Genomic DNA, 22,546 nt, shown 5'->3' with positions numbered 1-22,546 from the left:
GACTCAAAACACTCCTAAACAATTGCTCCTTAAGGAAAGCCCTTGTGACCACTAAAATATCCTCAAGATGGAGGTGCTCTGTCTTGGAGTGAGGAACAAGTTTAAAAAGTAAAAAAATATCTAGATTAGAGAGGTAGGAAGAAAGCAAACTGCTTTCCTAATTATCTCTGTCAAGGCTAGTTACTGCAAAAAAGGCTCCTCTTAAATATAGAAAGCATGTGGGAAGTAGAAAAGTGTAAGGTTTTACAAAGTCTGAAGGTTGCATAATTGAATTAGAGAAACTGACATTTCCCTAGGAAGTTTTAAGATTTCAGAAGATAAATACATAATAAAAATAAATCTAGTTCAGCAGCTTTTGCTCTGCAAAATTATATGCCTTCACTTCAGAAAGAAAAAAAATACTCATGTCTCATGCCTTTCAGAGTACAGTCAGTACTCCCTTCCTGGTTATACTCTTCGTCAATATTTTCAAAAGCTACGTGAGAAATTCAAGGCAATATTAGACTACGGAAAAAAACCTCTTCATGTAATTTATGGTTCTGCCAACAGAAATGAAATGTAGTGACTGGACAACAGGGAATGGCTTCCAACTGACAGAGAGGCAAGTAAGGGTTATTTTAGATATTAGTAAGAAATTGTTCCCTGTGAGACTAGTGAGGCCCTGGCACAGGTTGCCCAGAGAAGCTGTGGCCGCCCCATCCCCCGAAGTGGCCACAGGCTGGGTGGATGGGGCTCTGAGCAACATGGTCTAGAGGAAGGTGTCCCCTGCCCAGGGCAGGGAATAGAACGAGATCATCCTTAAGGTCCCATCCAAACCAAACCATTCTACAAAGTCAAATCAACGTCATGAATCTGATGTGATTCTATGGAGTCAGACCAGAAACATGTTTTTCTACAAGCTTCAGGTCCTACCTTATCAGTTGAAACAAATACTACACACCAAGAAACTAAAGGACACTTGCTGCAGTACCTGGATAACTTCACAATCATCTCCCCGCTTTCCAACTATTTAAAGCACAACATTATCCCATTTCCACAGCAAAAGTTCTGAGAACTTCCAGCTTATTCAGATCAGTTTCTATTGATTCAGTTTGATTTTAAAAAAAAAAATCTTCAATAAAATGACAGATTACTAATTCATGTCTCTTAGGTATCTGCTGGTAAAAGCAGAAACTGACTTCGGTCTATGTTTGTCTCTTCCTCATGTCATTGCTGTCACTTTGAACGATCCTGGATGCCAACTTTTAAGGAAATGGCTGGATCAGAGCCAGGACTGTGCACAGCCATTTCTGTTGTCAATGTTTTGGCCCTCAAGTGGAAAAGAAAGCCCCAGTCCTGTAATGTGGGTACACCTAAACTGCAGCCCAGATCTCTCACCTGGCCTGGACCTGAGGTAGCTCAGTTGCCTCCTAAGAGTGAATTGACCAGCCCAGAGGCTGGTCAAAGCAAAGTCAGATTCACTTTTTACTTTTCAGGCAGCAGTCTGGACACAAACACAAAGTTTCCATCAAATATCGCTTTTCCAGTGAGAGCACAAGGCTGCATAGAGGAAATTATGATGAGTAGCCAGAAACTGAAAAGTATTAATTTGAAAGTAAAAAACCCGATACTTTTCTGCATTGCAAATGCAGATGAGCTTTTCAAATCAGTACAGAAGCTTTAAATTCCAAAGCTGAAATTTCAAAAGGAGTTTGTTGGGAAATGAGCACTAAACCTCAGAACCTCAATTAGTGTTTAGTCACGCAACTCCCTATGAAGCCAACAAAAATCCTACCCTGAAAGCTGGTTTTATTTCTCACCTCAACAGAAATAGTCTATTCACAATGACACAGATTGAATAATTAGTCAAAGCTAGAGAATTCAGAGCTGTTGGCTCTCACGGATGGGTTACATCACATACTTGGTCTGTAGGCTGCCTTAGGCAACATGCAAAACTTTTTCTCCACTCTGAATAAATAAGCAGTGCAGTATCTGGAAAAAACACGGCCTTGCCAGTGGTGTACCTCAGAACCAATCTGCACAGAGACTTGAGGCTGTCCCCTCTATCATTTCAGTTCACAAAATGTGATGTGAAACCATGACTGACATTACCAGCACCAAGCCCCATAGGTAAGACACAGGTGATATTTCAAAGAATAAAAGACACTAAGGAAAGAACTGAAACCATGGTACCCATTCGCCTTACAGACAAGGACAATGAAGCCCCAGTGTTAGGCCATTTAAGCACTGGCATCTTGAGGACACAGCCCAGGACTTTGAAGTTGCCCAAACCATCAGTTGGCAGAAATGCGAACAAAAGCGAAAACTGCAGTCATCTGCAGCTCCCTTCCTCATCTAAACAAAGCCTCATCAAATCTCTTACACGCAAATATTTTTGTGTCTGGCTTATTCATTCACCAGGACTTGAAAGCTTACAGGAGCCATCCCATCTGCCTTTAGCCACCTGTGCCAACGTAAGCCACTTATCTTTCTTTGTCTCCTTAGGTCTGTAGTGGCTAGAAATGGTCATGGGACAGTTCAAATCCTCAGTAACTGTAAAACTAACTAGAACTGAACAGCTTTTACCTCTAGTTAAGTGGTCAAGTTAGCAGACATAAATGCTAACAATTAAGCATAAGTAGGCTGACAATTCTAGGGAATTTTCTAGCTTGACAGAGCACCTGAGCTATAGTGATATAAATGAAATCCATGTCAATTTGAAAGATCAAGCTCATATTTTTTCACTGGTAGAGCTAAGAACAAAGCTGTTCGTTTCTACTCACAAATGCATCTGACCTCTAGAAACTATTACCCATTGTACAAAAACAGCCACATGTGTGACTTCTCTCAGTGCTGTCAGTTTGATTTCTTAGAGAAGCACATTTTCACCTAAAGAAAGAAGGAAGGATCCAAGCAGTTTTGCAGTCCCTTTAGCAGTCTCCCTACTCAGCTGCCAGCTTTCCTTGGTTATGTTCCCTGCTTTATCTCTGGGCAAAATCAAACTTGCATTAATAAGCCACAACAATGATAGCTGCAAACCCTTGCAGACTGTAACAGGTCAGCTACAGAGACGGGAGCTCTTTGTAGTGCTAATGAAGGGCTTTGGGAGGGTACATTCCTTGAATGCAAACTTCCATTTCTCTCCCAACTTTCCTGAACAAGAAACTAAGTAAGAATCAATCCCCCATACTGGGCCTAGAGTCAGCCTTCAATCTGCCTTATCACCTACGTTCAGCATTGATACAAACACAGTTACTTCAAAGTCACAACACAGTAAGTATTAGACTCCAGCCTCATGATTTTCATTTTAAATTATGTCAAGGGAGAAAAGAGGAAAAAAAAGAAAAGAGAACCATCTAGTTGTGTATTCTCATGACCATGATTCAGTTTGTTTCCTATGTTTTAATTGGGAAAAAAGACGGTGCACAGAACAATTTCTGACATCAACTGGCACCACTCAGTTTGTCTCTAAAAATGAGCAGAGTTGGAAATCTTTCCATATTCTACTCTCCTCCAAAAGGTTGGCCCAGTGAAGATTTTAGCACCTCTGCTCTCTGAAAAGATTTGATACTAATTCCTGTTACAGCTGGTGTCAAGAAGGGCAGTTAAGCAAAACATCTCATGAGCCCATGTTGGTCACACCATACAGGTGCCGTATTAAAAACATTTTCCTAATGCCTCTCTCATGCTGCGCTGGCACTCTCAGAAGACAAGAGGGAACCTCCCAGGGTGACACAACTATTCCTTACCTTTTACTTGACAAAGTTTAAGTTGACAACTTGGCACTTGTGATTTCTCCTATCTGCAGGTTACAGAACACACATGAAGCACCCCATGCCTCCCTTTGCACCCCCTAAAAATGTGGTAGCCACAAGCGTAGGACATCTGCCCATAGTTCTCACACATCTCCCGTGATTGTGGTACCACAGTGCGAACTGGGGCGCTGCAGAACAGACCCAAAGTCACTGCACTGAATTAGGGAGCTACTGCTGCTTTTGTATTTCTGGAGATGACTGTTTCCTTCTTGTATGCTGCTGTACAAAATGAATATTGCTGAGGTTGACTGCAAAGGAGGTTACCTGGTGGCCACACAGCGGTAAAAAACACTCAGCAGGAGTGAATTACTCAACTAACCTCTGCACCAGGCATAAGGGTAAGGGGCCAAGAAAGACAAAGGCTTGAATTTTCAAAGGCTTAAAAGGGAAAGTTTTAAACCAACTGACTCATGTAGTACAATTACAAGCAACTAAAACTATCTTTTAGGCAGCAAAGTCCCTAGGTTTTAGTTTAGGGTTTTGGGTTTTTTTGCAGTAGGAGGAAATACACTACAAACACTGCCCACAACATCTGTACAGGGAGACATAGGCTACATCAGAATTATTATTGTATTATTTTCTATTTAATGTTTTCTTAATTGCTTTCTTTCTACCAATTTAGCCAGACCTCCAACCAGTGGCTAGAAAGTCTAAGCAAGGACCTGTTGTCTGGAAACAGCTCTTAAGACACATAGAACAGTCCAATGACAGCCACAGAACTTTGCCATCAAACATGGATTTTCATTTTCAAGGTTGTTTTACACATTAGATGATGCATCATCCACTGAATCAATGTCTCGGAAATATCTCCAGAATCTTAGAGACTTAACAAGTAATTCTTCTTTAAGAAGCACATCATCTGAAGGTAAAACCTCTCAAAGGTGATGCAGTGAACTATTACAGTATGGGATATGAGGCAGAAAGTACTTATTTTCATTTTATTTTATTTCAGAAGAGAACACAGCCATAAATATGAAATCTTATTTCTTATGCTATTGGCAAAATCCGAACGTAAAGAAAAAAACAACACCAAATTCCGAATTCAGGTCCTGTTGGATTTCAACTACACTAAGAGCAAACAGATAGCTTTTCTGCCAGGTTAAAAAAAAACTAACATCCCCACTTCATACAAACAGCACTACAACACAATGAGAAGCTCTTCTGTGAGTGTGTTATGAACACAACACAAGTCAGAGGCTCTTCAGTGATTAACTGAACGCCAACAGAGATATAATCTAGCAAATGCATTTACTGTGGACTTATTTACTGAGTAGCTTCCACTGTGAGCTTTGCATGTTTCTACTCACACTTATCTCTCTATTCCACAGTGGTATAATTGTATTAAAAGGCAAAAAAAAACAAACACAAAGGACTGTTTCCCATGGTGAGTGACTTCATAGTCAAATCAGTGTGAACCAAGTAACAGCTAAAGTAGATTTGGGTCTCCAATGTTCCTCAAAGAAGAACATCATTTAAAAAAACACATTACCTGAAAGTCCTTCATGACAAGTGGAAAGAGTGAAGCTTCCCAATGCCCAGTTATAACGTGCACCTTGATAACTGAAATGTTAAATCCTCTTTGTTGTCATCAGCTATCCCTTCTTTACTGGGATACAAACAGTGACAGCAGTGTCCCACTGACAGAGTTTCAGCCTCACATGACAGCCAGCAGTACTGGAAGTGGATCCTGTCCTTTGCCTGGATTCTGCCATTTCTCTAACCAAAAAAGTCGCCCCAACGTGATCATTACCAAGTCCTTTCAGGATGCAAGAACAGCAAGCTTCAAATATATTCTTTCTGCAAAGGAACAAGACTGCGGGCAAAGAAAACCTTTTTGCTGTTCATGTGTTTTCAAGGCATTTCAAAAAAGCATTGGTTCAAAATCCCTTTCAAAATTATTTGAAAACAACTCAGAGAAGTTCACAAATGGAACAAAACTTTTAACTTCCAATGCTCTTTTTTTCCAACAGTGAGGATATCACAAGGCAGATCTCTCCTGGAGCTTACAGGACCAGCTCCCATCCCAGCTTGGTCACCTGCTGATAAGACTAAAAAGAACTCTGATCCTTCCTTTTTCCAACTACAATAGTCCAAAGCACTAAAATCCCAAGCACAGTGAAACCCAGAGAGGCATTCCAACAAAGCAGTAACTGCAGGAGTTATTCAACTTGCAACAAGATATTGTCTCTTCACCTCTTCTTCCCTATCCTGTAATTCTATACAAATTCCAGGTAGTAAATGCTTCCTGGAATATAGAAAGGGTTAAATAAAGAAAGGGAGGAAAAAGGAGTTTTAAAAACCCCCACCTTTCCAAAATCATGAGAGAGAGATGAATTAAGAAAACCTGTCAGGGCTAAATATCAGTACTGTTAACGCAGTTACACTAACATCAGAACTGTGTTTGTAGCACTTGGATTCTCAGCACAGTTTACATTCATGAACTTGTCTTTCAGTTGGAAAGAACGGTTCAGATGGCAATACTTAAACAGTTTTTGGATTATTATCTCCTTAAGTCTTGCCCATACATCCAACTCCAAAGTGTGTGTGCGGGATGTCAGTTAGCTCTATTGCAGCCTTGAGTAAATTCTGAATTACGGCTCCGTAGCGATGGTTAACGGGCAGCTGCTGCTCACGGCTGCCACCGCGTGGGAGCAGCACAATGCAAACACTACAAAAGGCAAAGGAATTTTCTTACTTCCCAATTTTAGGGGTGTTAGTTGGCTTGTAAAGCTGGGTTTCTCACCCACATGTAAGCTTCCATACTAAAAATTTATTAAAAATAAAGGCATATAAAGATTAGATCAAGTGTCAAGGAATTTTCCACTTTTTTCTTCCCACAGAAGCTTAATGTTTGGCAAGCACAAAGACAAATTCCTGAAAACAACTAAATACCCACAAAATATCTTGTAGTAACCCTAAGAGCAAAGCTTGCTGTTGGTTTGCACATCTCTGATTACATTAAGGGAATTGTCCCTTTGGGGAGAAGGCTCAGCACATGTCAAGAAACTGTGACATGGAAAACAGAAATTCAGTGAGGGAATCTATTTAATATTAAATAAGGCAAAGAAACATGCCAGGATTTGCATATTGCTTATTTAAACAAATGTTTCTTTGAGAAATCAAAACAATGTGAGCATGTTTTTAGATCAAAGCTTTTCTGCAAATTCCTTTCCAGTTTTCGCTCATTGCAAACCTGAACTTTGTGAGGTCCAGCCCAGATCCCCACAGTAAAGCAATACAAATATTTGAACAGGAGAAGGACCCAAAGACAGAGTAAGCAGCAAAGGAAGTGACTGAATAACAACCTTGGGTGGTTTTCCTTCAGAAAAGCCAACTGCAAAGTCACAGTAGGGGGAATCTGATTCGAACAGCCTGAAATGCATTGGCAAGATCACCCATGTATTTGAACAGAGGAAAAGACAAGGTCTGAGAAAGATTTGAATTAAGTAAAACAAGATCTTAAAAATGACCTGAGCACAGGCAGACAGCCCCAGGAAGACACGCAGAAAACAAATGTGGTCCTTCACACCAGGGAGTCCCTTTGATGCTACACTCTAGGTCAGCTGCAGCTACGAACAGACACAAATTATTGCCTTGTTAAGAATTCAGATTTAAGTGCTACTTCTAAGTGCACAGAATGGGCACTGTTGCTCAGCAGATGCCACAGATGCTCTAAACTCTACAGTGAGAAAAACGGTGCCATATCTGAGGCTCCCTGACATTTTCTGTAGGCAGAATTGTGAGTAATGCCCACTTCCTGCACATTTTTGACTCAAGACAACTGCAGGGTCCCACATTTTAGGGCTGCCAGTGCAGTTTGCTGAGGTGCACAATCCCATCATAGCACTGACGTCATCTCCACGTCCAAACAAGAACTGCTTTCTTCCAAAACAGAAAAACCAGGAGCAGCAATTCCAGCATGCCATAAAACAGAACTGAACAATACACTTCACAGCTCCACTGAAGAATTAATCGTTTGCTCTTCAATTTGTGACTGACATGTAAAGCTACCTAGTAAATAGGTCATTATTTTTATATTACTGCCTTGAAGACACCGAGTATTTGCATTGTTCTGCTACTCCTTTTGCTCTTCCTTGTAGATGAGGAACAGCTCTGGAGTTCACTGCAAGCCAGGCTCCCCAGACTGCACCATCTCAGCAGCTGCTGCTGCCAGATCCATGTCCTGGCACTGTTAGAACACGACCGTGGCACGATTATTGGGTTCCTGCAGGATAACTTCCCTCTGATTTAGTGAGTCAGGCTGGCAGCTCATATGTTCAGCTTCCTATATTAGCTGAGGTGCAATTATGCAACAGATAAAGTCCCCTTTAATGCAAATGTCATCTCTTTATGATGCTCTATGTGTTCATTAGAACTCCTGGTGTCTGTAATGTTTTATGAGTGTTGTATCTCCAGGTTCTCAAGGAGAAGTGATAAAGACATAAAAATTCTGGTATTTGCTTCCTTCTTCTCACCTTTCATCTTCTATTTACATGAGGTTGCACTAATGCTGTCAATTATCCAAGCATCATTTGGTTTTAGGAAGATGTACTTTTCCTACCTACTGCTTAGATAAGAGAAATGCTCTGAACTGTATCATTTCAATTCTTTACAGCATGCGTGCAAAGAGAGAGAGAGGTTATTGCTGAATTTTAGGACAGTCCTGATTTTATTTATGGCTTCAGTATTGCTTTACATTTTCATTTTTATTGATAACAACTTGCTGTCTTTGATAGGAATTCTCAAGGTCCTTTGTGAACTCTTCCTTGCTATGGTCTCTTGGACAGATTAAAAAACCCAAACCTCTCAATGCCTTACAAATAAAGCTACCAACTAAAGCCTCATACGAGCTTGGAAAGGAGCTTATTTCAACTAATCCACAGGGAATATAAGCACTGGACAAAATACAAGGAAGCTGTGCTTTTTCAGTTGCAGAGACTTCCTTCCCAGTGACGCCCTGCTGCGATACACGGTCACCTGGGCCAGCAAAGAGCTTTGACTGCAGACCGGCACCGATTCAACCACTGCTACCACACCAAGAGGCATCAATGAATACACAAGGGCCTGAATTATTTCCCAACAAAGACCACACCAATGCATTTGACGCAATTTTCAGATTACCAAGAAAACTGTTTTCTGTAAAAGCAACTCAAGTTCTTGTTCATACCTAAGTATACACATGTCTTGGGCACAGGCTGTGATATTCTTGTTGGCCAAACATCCTGCAACATGTTCACAGCCTCCAATTCAATAAATAATGTTTCCATATAATTTTACTACCATTATAAAGTATTTCAACTATTAATAAATTTAAGACTCACTGCACTGTAAACAACCTATCCTTTACTTGGATACAACTACCTTTTCCTGCAGCAGCTAAAATTATTAAAATTCCACAGGGACTAAATTCAATACACAATAAAATGAGAAAAAAAATTTGTCTATAAAAACTGCCTTAACTGGCTCTTGTCAAAAGTGCTGTAAAAAGTTCACGATATACTGTCAATGGGACTCCAATATTGTACAGGGGCACATTATATTAATGCTTCATCTTGACTCTACAGAGAAATTGCAGATTTTTAGTTGTTATTATTGCTAGTGGTTGATTTTTTACATGTCAATGCACCTAGTGCTTTGGAACAACAAAGCCAGAACCAGTAGTAATCCTCCTCAGTATGAAATGCTATCATCCTGGATTAAACAGAAGAAGAAACAAGAGCTCCAAAAGCTTCTTTCTACTAAGACAATTACCAAAACAGCTGAAATCTGGTACTTATTTATGAAACAGCCATCTCAAATAATGAAAGTGTAACTTGTTTCCAAGACAGTCCAAGCTAGGCAGGACTCCCAAGACAATAGTCTTTAGACTATGATGCTTAAAAGCAGCCAGGGAAAGAACATCAGGGAAGGATTCCAATTCCTTGGAGCATGGTGCCAACTGAATGCATTTTGGGACTACTGTCCCCAGGGGTAATCCCAGGGGCCTGAGCTCAGGATCTACGTGCAACGCACAATAGGAAGAACGAAGATGCTGGCACTGATCCCGAGTCCCCCCCTTGACCTCTGGGATCAGTCAGTGCTGGGAGCAGTTTGCCCTCCCACCACTGGCCCAGGACCCCTCTGCACTCTGTTCAGAGCCCATCTGGGCCCTGAGCACGCAGCCATCCCTCCAGCAAACCCAGGTGGGCTCTAGCCGAGGAACTCCTGCTTTGTGCTCAGAGATGCCTGAGGGCTCAATTGCTCAGACTTCCCAAGCCAGCAGGAACCCAGACATGCACACACTTTGAGTGCATCCCTGAGTGACAGGTATGCACCACACAGACAAAAGCTGAAACAAACACGTGTCTAAAAGTAGCAATAAACAGCTACCAGGATTTTAAGAAGTCACCAAAAAGATCAGTCAGATAATTCCAGATATTTCCATTAGGAAATAAAGATTCAGCTTTTGTTGAGCACTTTACAAAATCCCAGCATTATTAAGCACATACCCCACCACCTTTAAAAATCTTACTCAAAGTTATTAAATCCATTCATGAAATAGGAATAACCATCAGTTCTAGATTCCAACCCAGACTGAAGCCATTTGTGTAGGACTTCAGTAGTTTACATTACGACTGCAATAATAAATAATGTACCTATCTTTTATTAGCTTTACTATGGTGAGGAGGTTACAGGAATGACTACAAAAATTAACAACAACTGCCCCCCACCCCAAGTCAGAGTTTGATAGTTTCTCTGTGTATCTCTCCTTCACACTTAAAAACACTTCAGACAAGCAACTCATCACCCTTTCTTTCCAGAGCAATAAGTATGAGGTACACACATGAAGAATAAAATTCATCAGGTATTTATATGTCAAGTCAGCTAGAAACATCAAGCATCTTCGTGTTGTGTTTCTTCCACCCTCCCCAACCATCAGTTTCTTTGACAGAGATTCTGACCCTTAGAAAACAGCACAAAACCTAACAATTATTATAATAATCCAGGTCAAACTGCAAAGGGAGAAATTCAAACTTCTTAATTTGTGTTCCTTTTTCACATAGCCATCATTGGGCTCATCACCTTCAGGTTCTTCACAAAAACAGGCAAAAAAAAAAAGAACCTGAGGAACACTAACTTGTTTTCTTTGAGAGAACTCAGGGCACCCTCCTCACAATCTCATGCCTTTTCTAACACCCATTCCCGTGTTTCTTTCTCCCCTTGGATGGTGAGAAGTTTTCTGAAAGGAAGCAAGTGCCAGTAGCTGCTGCTGCCAAGGCAGAGAACAGCAACAAGAGAGCTGAGAGCAGCACAGGACCAGCTCATGGACAGGAATATACCCTAAAAATCCATGGGGAATCAAAAGGATACAAGAGCCAGCTGTGGGTGCTTCTGGTTTGCATGGGGTGATCCTGAAGTGAAAACTGAAATGAACATCATCATGATTTCAAGTACTTCCTGCAACAGTACTAAGCTTTTTATATCTTCAATATTCTTGACTTCAAAAACCGACCAAAAAAAGGACAAAACTGTACTCAAGCCATATTCTGATGGTATCAGAATATATACGATCCATATTATATTCTAACTACAGTAGCTGAGGCTGAACTGTTTAATAATTCATTTTGCTTATTAAGCACCACTATATCTTCAAGCCAAGTTTGGCCACAGACCAGCCAAAACCCATTTTTAATGCTGACTCTATTCCCCACAGTATCTCCATGTTTGCCCTCCCCCCAGTGATGGCTTTCTGGGCACTGAGGGCTCTGGTTTAAGTAAGACCAACCAGATTCTCTCCCTGTAACAAGGCGTGTGTGTGAAAGGCTGTTTTTGGGGGGCTGTGGAGGTGGAGTTTTTTTGGTCTTTTTTTTTCATGAGGTAAATTTTTAATTAAATGTCAAATCCAGCTTGGCACTGGAAACACACTGTATGACTCTTATTTGAGGAAAAGCTGTCAGCTTGTCTCTTCCCCTGTCAAACTCCATCTGCTCTAGAGAGATTAGTCTGGGCCACGGATCACCAATTGGCAGTGTTTTGTTCTGTGCATGGCTCCATAATACACAATGCAGGGCACAAAAAAAGACCACCTATGTTTGGGAGTTACAGTCCCTAAAGTACTTGAGGGTATTTCAGCAATTTTCTGTGCTACTAAATTACAATAAATGTAAAATACTGCTTCACTTTAGAGCAAAGGCACAAAGAGCAAATCCATTCACATCTGCCACTCTTCAACCAATTTTCACAGTTAGTTGGGCTGTATTTAAACCAAACCCTGCCCTTCCTGGAAGTGACATCTCTATACTCCTGTGGCCCAATAGACACAACAAGGTTTTAAAAGCTGGTGTTGCTGGTTTCCTTGAAAGCTACTGACTTCACACTGCACAGCCTGAAGGACATCACTTAACTCCATTAACTCTCAGTTCTCATTCTGCTAAATGGTTATTGTTTTGCAGCAACACCTTACCTGCCCTAGGATCCAGCTACCTTAACTCATTCCTAGCTGCACACATGCACTGCATTTGATTAGTTCTGCTACTAGGTTTCGGGAAGACCTAATCATCTGCTTGAACTTTTTCCTTTGTCTAATTTATCTACTGCTCTGATCAGCTCTGCATCCTCTCCCACACTGCCTACAGAAATTATATAACTAACTTGGGGACCAGAAGAAAACTTGGTCCCAGTTCTGTGTTGCAGTAAGAGGAGCTAGCCTGAATGGATTATGGAAATAGCTGCATGTTCTATCAATATCAGTACAGCATGTCTCCACTGGGCTATGGATCTTTCTGCCAGAACACATTAAGGTTTAACACCTCTCTTTGATCCACTGGCTGTTTCTCCCCGCTGAAGACCAGAAGCCAGGATCAAGTGAAAGACCCTTGGATAATCTCACATCACAGCTTGTGATTCAGGGAAGGCATCTTTGAAGGGTTTAACAGGAATAAGAGAAACACAACAGGGACAGCTTCCGTGAGAGGAGAACGGAGTCTATTTCACTGAGAGCTTTTTCACCTGTGCCGAACTAATTAAGACCACTTTAAGCACAGTAAATTTACCCTAAAGAGAAGAATCTTGCATTAGGCACAGGAGTCTGTCAGAGCACATCCTGCATGCAATGGAAGAGCAGAAATAACCTAAGATTAGCTGGCTTTTAGATCCAGCTAGGCCATATAAATTGCTCCTTAAGCTCCACCTTGGAAGAGAGGGGTCCACCAAAGATCAGGACAAACCCCAATGTAACTGATACAGAAGTGGAGTTCATTGCAATTCCAAGTTGTTACTGGAACTTTCCCCATTAAGATAGGGGTATGCTACCTCAAAAGGAACATTGACAAATATTCAAAATAACAGTTTAATTCTTTTCATTTTATTGGGAAATGGAAATCACTCAGCAGTGTTAATACTGCAGAAAAGCATTATTTCAAAGAATAAATTAAAGTAGTATATGAATTATATTTCACAATCCAAAATAGTACTCAAGAAACCAATTTCAGTCTAACTACAGGACAGGAAAACTTAAGCAATTGTGAAAAGAACTTCCAAAGTGTGCTAAGTATATAGAGATGCATACATTTACTCAATATTTAAAAGCCAAGAAAAAGCACGCATCTCTGCCTCAGGAAATGGACTGAAACTGCCAATTCCAGAACCTACTATGAATGCAGGTTCATGGAGATCCAGAGTTCAACTCCATGCATGGCACGGTAACACCTATCTTAATGTAGGAACTATTGCATGGAGATGGAACTTACACAGTACCATGACTAGCCAGTCCTCTCCAGGGATGTTTACTGCACTTAGGGTGAACACAAAGGTGAGATACCTTCCTAATTAAGTGATAGCTTCCTAATTAGTCTTCAAGGTTCAATTCAAACTTCAATTCAAACTTCATTTCCAACACCTAACTTCTCTAGCACTGAGTAGAGCTCTGCAACAGCAGAGCTCTACTTTAGAGCCAATACTCTATTGTTTTCAAATACTTACTCCAGTTTTGTGTGTTCTGCAGAGTCTAAGCCATGTGTTGAAAAACAAAACAACTCACATGCTTTTTTCATTTACATTCATGGTAACTTGTTTTCTTTCCAAATTCAGATTGACAATAAAGAAGTAAATAAAAGACAGCTTTGCATTAGATGCGCACTTCTCTAATCTACCTCTTTGTCCCTCTAACAAACACCAAGTTTTCTACCCTGATCAAGTTGGCAAAAATTAAGATGTAGATATTGCCACATTGTCTTCTCCCTGTAATTAACCTGCCCTCTTAAATCCTCCTAAGATGGCAAACAACACATGTACATGAAAAATACATGAAAATGATTTCAGAAAACATCCACTAGAAGATAGCTGATTAATGTTTTAACATGAAAAACTCCGGCTAGCTCACCACACCAATCACTCATTCATTTACTGAGAAAGAACCAAACTTGTGAAGGAATGCAGACCTCTTCATCTAGACTTGGTGTTTCTCAAAATATTCAGTGACCTCTCAAGTAAGGGAAAGCTTCCATGCTGTTTGCCATGAAAATCCTACCTGCAGGACATTCACATATGCTGACAGCCTGTACCCCAAGATGCTGAGCAAGAGAGCTGCAGCTTGCAAGAGCTTGAAAAAACACCAGTGTCACACTGGGTGTCCCACTGATTGTGCTAGACATGTTTTTAAAAAGGGCATAACATCCAAAGCAGACAAAATCATCTGCCACCAATACTGCTCCTCACAGCGCAGTCCACATTCAGGTCAAATGTATTCCAGTGTTAGGGCACACATCACCTTGGGCATTCCCAGCAGTCACTCTCACATTGCATAAATAAAAACACCCAGGCTCCACTTAGCATACTATTAAGGAGATGTTCCTTGCAGTTACACAAGTGGTGCAGTGTGGGGACAAAGCAGTATTTTCTTTAAACAAGTACACTGCCTCTGAGCTGTGGGTGCAGCCCAGAAGTGAGAACCTGATGTTCTGGGGCAGCTCTTTGCACCCCTCACATCTTCTCGGCAGACCTGAAATCCTGCAGGGGCCCGGTGTACTGGAACGCACTACACAAACACCAGCTCCTTCAAAAAACGCCCATTACAGGAACCCAGCTTCTGTGGTGCTGCTTCAGATTGAACACAAGGATTTACCTGCCACCTAGCTTCGGACCTTTTTGTGTCCTTACACAGGAGTTACCAATTAAAGATGCCTCTCCCAGATTTCAATGCAAATAAATTTATTTTCTGCATGTATTTAGTATCAATACAAAAAAAAGAAGGTAAAGTAGCCTGGCTATGCACATTTGTGCATCCAATCTACAAAGCTAAATGCTTTTAGTTCATAGTTCCAATTTTGTGACAAAGAGCTTTTCCTTATTCCAATAACATATTGCCTCTTCCCCTTTAATTTTAAATTTTCTGTGTAAAAGGTATTTTCAAGTCTGAATAAGTCCTATTCTATTTCTCCCTCCACTCCACACTTATTTTACTCCTGCTTTATACAGGGAATTTCTTACCCCTAGCTCAAACAGAAGGGGATAATGGGAAAGTTCTACAGTAAAACGTAATGACTTTTTTTATTTTGAGGTTAGAATTTTTTTGGTTGGTTGGTTTTGGGTTGGGCTTAACAAAAATTGTTGGATTTCTTCAGGTTTAATCTCAGACCCTGGTAGCATTAAGTCAAAGCAGTTCTTTAAAAAGTACTTTTGCACCCAGAATGGATTCAGCACACCTTAACGAAAATGGTTGGCTGGCTATTTGTAGGTGCTTGCTTTGAGTTCAATAAAAACACCTGTACTGAGATAAAACCTGAAACTTCTTGAAGGACTGAGTACAAAGCTTTTATTTCCAGGATTTCAGAAAGCACCTTTAAACTATACACACTTTTTGTAGCTATTAAGCTGTGATTACACACCCACCCTTCTCCAGTCACGGCAGGAGAGAACCTGTTTAATTTCTGCTGAGTGACCTGCAGGTCCCCCGAGACCCACGGCTGCTAAGGAGATGGCTCTTGCATTTCCCTTCTAATATAAGTGTTTTCAAGCAATTCCCATGGCAAAGAGAGAATGAGGATCAAGGCTAAAACAACAATAGTTTCCTCACTGCCTGTGAGCAATAGAAGACAGAAAGCTTTCAGCCTTCTCACCACATATCTTGGGCTTCCAAATGCTGCTCTGACCCATTTTGAAGTGCACTGCCTGGAACTGAGAAGCAAACCCTGTGTTTTCAGCAGCAGAATGGAGAGGTTTGCAGTGTCTGAGAGAACATTTCAAACACTGCACAAAAGATGAGTGAAGGAAAGCAAACGCTCCCAGAAGACATCATGCCTCTCCTCCCCACCAAAGCCAACAGCACTTGAAAGAGCATTCCCATTTCAATGGAGATTTAGAACATGTGCTCTGGCTCTTTTTATGGCAGCACTGCTGTTTTCAATAGACGTTTCATGGTAGTGAAGGGCTTTTTCTGAGGAGTTTATTCTTTCTAGGGGGATAATTATTTTCTGTGACCCTCTCAGTTTCTGTATGACGACTCATTTCTAGAAGAGTGATAGACCATTTCTGGGATTACTCCAGAGGTGTTATTCTTTGGTGGTGGTAAATCTGCCCTCTAACAGAAACAGGTCTTCATTTCGCAAGTGGGCTCTGTCAACTATGGGTAACTGATTGGATGTGAACTTGGACATGAGAAGAAGGAATAATTAAAACTGCACATTTTAGACAAAGCTTTGAACTCCTAATTTGTATTTGCAGGGTAGCACTCAAGAGAAATTTCTCTTATCCTCCAAGCTGTCAGGTTCTGTACAGCACTTCTTCAAACTACGGCTGAATCCAAACCTTAGAGGGCTAATACTGCCATTAACTTTTTTATTTTTACTTTTATTAAACATAACTGACAGTGGAATTTTACAAGACACTTTACTAGATTGTTCACACAAGGTTCTTAAGTCTCTTGAAACTTAGGAACAGATTCTCAGGTGATGACAACACACTGGGTATCATCTCCAGCTGGATTTATTAGCAAGCTCATTATCTTAAGACTTGGAATAAAAAACTAAATAATCATGTTTGATTCCTGGCCATGGGATGCTAACGCATGAAGGTGAACTGTGCATTCACTCTCCTGCTCAGCTCAGGCCTTCCCTATGGCTTTAACACATGATCAGATTTAATAGCAAAAGAATTGCCTCGGAGCCCTGTTTTAATCAACTAAATCACAGAATATCCTGACTTAGAAAAGACCCACAAGGATCATCAAAGCTCAACTCCATGAAACAAGAGATTAATTTTTTTAAACATTAATATCACAAAACATGATGTACAATGATGATGAAGCCATCCCACATTAGCACTGCTCCTGGACATCATCAGCCTTCACCTTTAAGCAAACACCAGAAAAAGGAGCCAAAGGGTAGAAAAAGCCTAAGATTGTGTGTGAGGCTAAAAAGCAGAACTAGAACCATCTCTGTCCCTGGACTCAGTATAAGTTTTGCTCATAAGATAGCCAAGAACATTTCAAGTAGAAATTTTTGCATGTAAAGCACCAAGGGTTTTCACTTAAACTGACGGTCCATAAGATGCATTCCCAGTACAATGTGCCATTCCATCTCTCATACCTTTTGATAGGAGACTGCTCACTGCATGCCACCCAATGCAGATCCGGAACTGGCCTGGCAGCTTGTCACAAATACTCCCTGAACTTCAAGGATGATCTAATGGTCCCTGTCTGCCCACACAGAAATAAAATATTGCTCCATAGCCATTAGTACAGGGACATATTTGGCAAATGATGGCTAAGCAGAGGGAGGACCTGAGTCTGAAAACTCACAGAAAGATCAAGATAAAGAATTTAGTGTTCTATATGCAGTAATAGCAAAAATAAGAAAAGGAACACAGCGTGTCACATCAAAGAAAAATATTTTGACAGACCGTGGAGAAATTTTCCCAGGGAGATTTCCAATTGAAATGTCACTGCTTTTAAAGTGAGTGTAGGAAAGCATTAGGAGACAGTCTGAGAAAGTAAAAACTGACTTTATGAGAATAGCCAACCACTCCCAACTTCTGGAGCTGAGGGTGAAGCACACACACCAGAACAAACCCACAAAGGCACCTCTGCACCCTACCCTCCTGAACCCTCCTTGTGATTACAGCCAAGGAAAGGAAAACTGGCCCTCTCACAGATCTGAAACAGCTCTTTGAGAGCTTGCTTAACATACCCCAATGCCTCATTGTCAATTCCTCTAAGGATAGAACACTGAAGTAACAGAAAACAGCCCAAAAATAACAAAACTTGACCAGCTTTCATTTGACATTCTAACAGAAATGCTCCCTTGTGTGTGTGAGCACACACAAATGCTCATTGTGTGAGCACAACGCACCCCTGGGACTTTCATTCCCACCAGCTGTTTTATTCTACAGAAGGGAAGTATCAAATTGTATTGAGATATTAAATTCCTTCCTGGTACAACTTCCACTGGTAGCATTATCTCAGGACATTGGAGCCGTTCTGCTGACCTGACTTTAAGGAGGGACCCTTTCTGCTTCACACAAGCCCAAAATCATCACTTGAAATAATGATTTGCTCTTCCTCCCTAACTATTACTTTATTCAGCTTCAATTTGGAGTGCAACACTTTGTCATGGTCGATACAAACAGAAATGAGCAATACAGATCATTGCTAAATTTTTGCCGTGCACTTACAATAAGTAGAACATATTCACAAAATTACATATAGAAATAAGAAAAAAATATGCAATCAGGTTTTGGTTTACATGAAACTATTGCCATGTTTTCAAAGAAAAATGTCTCCCATAATTACACAGCCCACAATTTATATGGGGTTGTTTCCCATGAAAGTTTGAGTATTTACCATCATTTTACCTAACTGCAGTCCCCCATCCCAGTATTTTGATTCTCTACCAAACAAGTAACTACAACAGAACAGAGTTTCAGGGAGACAAAGCTTCTCTGCCTGCCATTGGTGTGTCTGTGTTGCACAGCCCTGAGAAATCGGGATGTCTGGTGATACACTGGATGTCAACTTCTGGGCCGTTGCCATCCCACCTACCTGCGCTACCAGCAACATCCCTGAGATTTCCTCTGCAGGATTTCCCAAAAGCATCACATCTATCACACATTTGCCTCTCTTAAATCCACTCTGTGCACAGTTAAGAGCACAATTAAGACACAGAACAGACAGAGGGTGAAAACTCCCGGATTTCTTCCAACTATTTCCAAGTCTGTCCCTACCCTTGAGCAGACCTGTGACTCCGGGAGAAAGAATGAGAGTAACACAAGAGCTGGCTTCAAAATCTGGGTAGAATAGTTTGATGGAGAATATGGATATCCAAAAATCTGTTTTCAAGCCTGTGACAAGGATGGGTCCCTCTTAATCCTTATCAAGCGATTTTAAGATGGGTTTTAAAGGCTTGTAAATAACTTCATTAATAAATCTCCTCAAACCAGTACATTTAATCTTCCAGGATTAAACCAGAACAAACATCCATAAACACCTCAGGCTCAAGTTTTCCATCTCTACATGCCATATATATGTGCATTTCCTCTTTGAAAAGTCTAACATATTCATTTTGGACTTCACAATCTCATCGGCAGGAACAAAATCTGTGTAAAACCTGAGTGACCTGGTAGTCAAACGTTCAGGCTTTTCTTCCATATACTGTGCAGAAGTTGATTTAAAACGCCACGTACTCATACAGATATGTTGGGAAAGCCTGCCTATTTATCGGCGTTGCTTTGGGGTTTTGTGGTTTTTTTGTTTGTTTGAGTTTTTTTACATCAAGCAATGGTTGCCATTACTGTAAAATTATGACATATAAGGAGGTTTTCCAAGGCAGCTAGAAGAATAAGTCAATAAGATCCACTAATGTCAAAAGGAGTAACACATACAAGAGTGTTATGAAAATATCTGAAATCAAATAACAAAAGGAAACATGTTATTTTAAGAAGAAAAACATCCCACTCAAATTTTTAAATATACTGCTGTCTTGAACCAAGTTTTACAGTTATAACAAGACATCAAGACTAATAAAATACACTCCCAAAGCTAATGTATCCAATGCGCAGCTGACATGAGTAAATCCCATAGTACAATAACAGCATTAGTCTTGAGAATTTGTTCTTCCTTCCCTGCTGTAACTTCTGCATGTTTCAGGCCACACATATAACACATTTGGAAACTGTAAATTCAAACTCACAACTGACTTGGTTTAATCTGTTACTTTTAAAGATTAATGAGTCTACAAAAGTTGGTAAGAATAAGAAAATGCAAACTCTCCATTACAATAGAAACAAAACCCAGGCCTGAAAACTTTTGTCGTGCGTGGGTGATTTATTCTGGATAAGCCAGAGAAGTCTCCCCAACTTATCCCTTGATACAGTTAAATATTATTGCACAAGCTACAATAACATATGCATTACTGTCCCCTCACTTGGCTCCCAAGGCTCACATTGCTATTCAACTCTGCCACTTGGCATGCTAATAAGAGTCCAGAAAATGATAATTACCCTTAGGGACCACATTCAAAAGCTGCCCTTCCTATTAAAGAGGCTCATTCACAGCCCAGGTTAGTTCACATTTGAAAGGAAACCTTATGCCATTTGCCAGACTCCTGAGACTTCCAAAATAGTATTATGCGATTAACAACCTTGACTTTTATTGCTGTTGAGTCTTGAATCCAGAGTAAATCAAATAAAAAAATATAAACAGTGTAATTCTAAAAATAATGCAATTAAAGGAACAACTGCTATCTGTTCCAAGAAAGACTGGAAGGCTAAATATACTTTAGATATCCAAACAAATATGAACACTGGAAAGCTGCCAACTTAGATTCTATAAATATGGCCCAGGCAAGGCCAACCTTTGATCTGGTCTCTCTAATCTGGCCAGATCCCCACCAAAACCAGCAAAAAAAAAAAAAAAAAAAAAAAAAAAAAAAAAAAAAAAAATTAACATTAAAACCCTGGAAATGATTGCCAAAAGCACTCTCATGAAGCAACATAGTCAACCCCATCTACTTGTTAGCATCCACAAGACTTAAGAAGTCAAGTTGTACAATCTCATAAGCTGTGAACCACTTCCATTTGTGAGACAAGTTCCACGTGGAGATTTTTTCCCAGGACAAACGTAACCCAGAAAAGTTGCAGCCATCTAAAATTCATTCTTTATTATAAAAATACAATTACTTCCCCCATGTAATTCTCAGCCTTTTGATCCTGACACTGGCCAATTACTAATTCTGCACAGCTAGTACAGAAATGTGACAACATAAATACATGCTCAAAATTTTCTGAAAAAAATAGTATTTGTGCTTAAACTTAAAAGCTTTGGAGATTCACTATTATTCCTCAAAACACCTCTTGTTATCAAAATAATCAAATTAAAAGCAATTTGAAATCAAAGTAGACAGAAAACAATGCTTTTATTTAAAAAACTATTATAAATCAGGTTTGCAATACTCATTTGTATATGATGAAACACCATGAGCATCACACAGGTGACTGACTAATGATTACTGAGCACATTAGCTTGGCCAAGCAGGTTATTCAGCTGCTGTCATCTATCATCCTTTATCTCCCTCAAAATAACATGACTTCATCTTTCATCTCTCATAGCCTCCCCTTAAGTTAATCACGTGTAATCAAAATGCAGACCATAAAATACAACTGACTAAAAACCAAATCAAGGCTCATATCTCTCCCCAAGTAAAATATGCTGTTAAGAACACCTTGCATACTTCTAATCTGATTTTCTTCTGAAGCACAGGCAAAATGTTCTAAATGACAAATGTCAGAGAAATACAGAGTAAAGGTGCTTTATGGGCAAGGCCTGTATTAGGTTGTCTCGGGCAAACAAGCCGCCATGAAAGGCCAGTAAAAGTCCTAAAATAACGTCCAGAAAGCGCAGTTTATCCACTTAGAGGTGAAGCAGAAAATCAATTATTGCAAGGGTCTGTTTATGCATCTAGAATATTTTGCTATTTTCATGAAATCTACATGTAAACAAACATGATACTGTAGATGGGCACAGGACAATGACCTTTGTTACCAAAGTCAGCAACACCATGTCCAAACTTCCACCGGACAGACCCTTGGCTTGTTCTGTAATGAATTCTCTCCCTTTTTGTCAAATCCCTCCCTGTCCTCACTTCTGCCCTTTGGTTGCTTCATCAGTTCCCTAGGCTTCTCTTCCTTAATGCTGTATTCTCTTAAATCATTGAGAACATGCACAACTGCAGAGAAAGAACACGCTCATTTACAAAGGGGATCTTTCTTGCCGCATTCTTATGCAATTTTTTCAAGAGACCACATATCCTCTGAGGTATCAGACCTTATTCAGCAGAATAAGCCACACCAGAAAGCAGAACCTGCTCTTATCTAGGGCTATGCAAAACCCCAAAATTAATTTTTTATTTACTTGTCCTGAATCAAACCCACAGGGCAAAGAGGCAGATACCAGCTCTAGGGGAATCACTTCCATCTGAATGACCATTTAAACTGCATCCTTACTAGAAAACCCACCTTAACTCCTTTCTGATTCTGGTTTCTGCATCTAAACAACATCCTAGTCCACATCACGAGTTAGGAATTTTGCTGCTGGGCTTTATTGAACTACACTGCTCAACCTCAGAAGCAGGATGCAAGGCTTTAATTCTATGCTAGTGTCTAACTAAAACTGTATTCCTTGGCTTTTGATAGCATTTAGCTGTAATGCTCCTAATGAGCTTTTAGATTACTGGCTTCATTGCCTCCTCAACTGCTCAAGTTTTAAAGTCGAGTCTGCAGGAGAA

This window comes from Haemorhous mexicanus, chromosome 4 (assembly GCF_027477595.1).
Source record: "Haemorhous mexicanus isolate bHaeMex1 chromosome 4, bHaeMex1.pri, whole genome shotgun sequence".
In the NCBI taxonomy this organism is placed as follows: Eukaryota; Metazoa; Chordata; class Aves; order Passeriformes; family Fringillidae; genus Haemorhous; species Haemorhous mexicanus.
Note: the sequence above shows the minus strand (reverse complement) of the source record.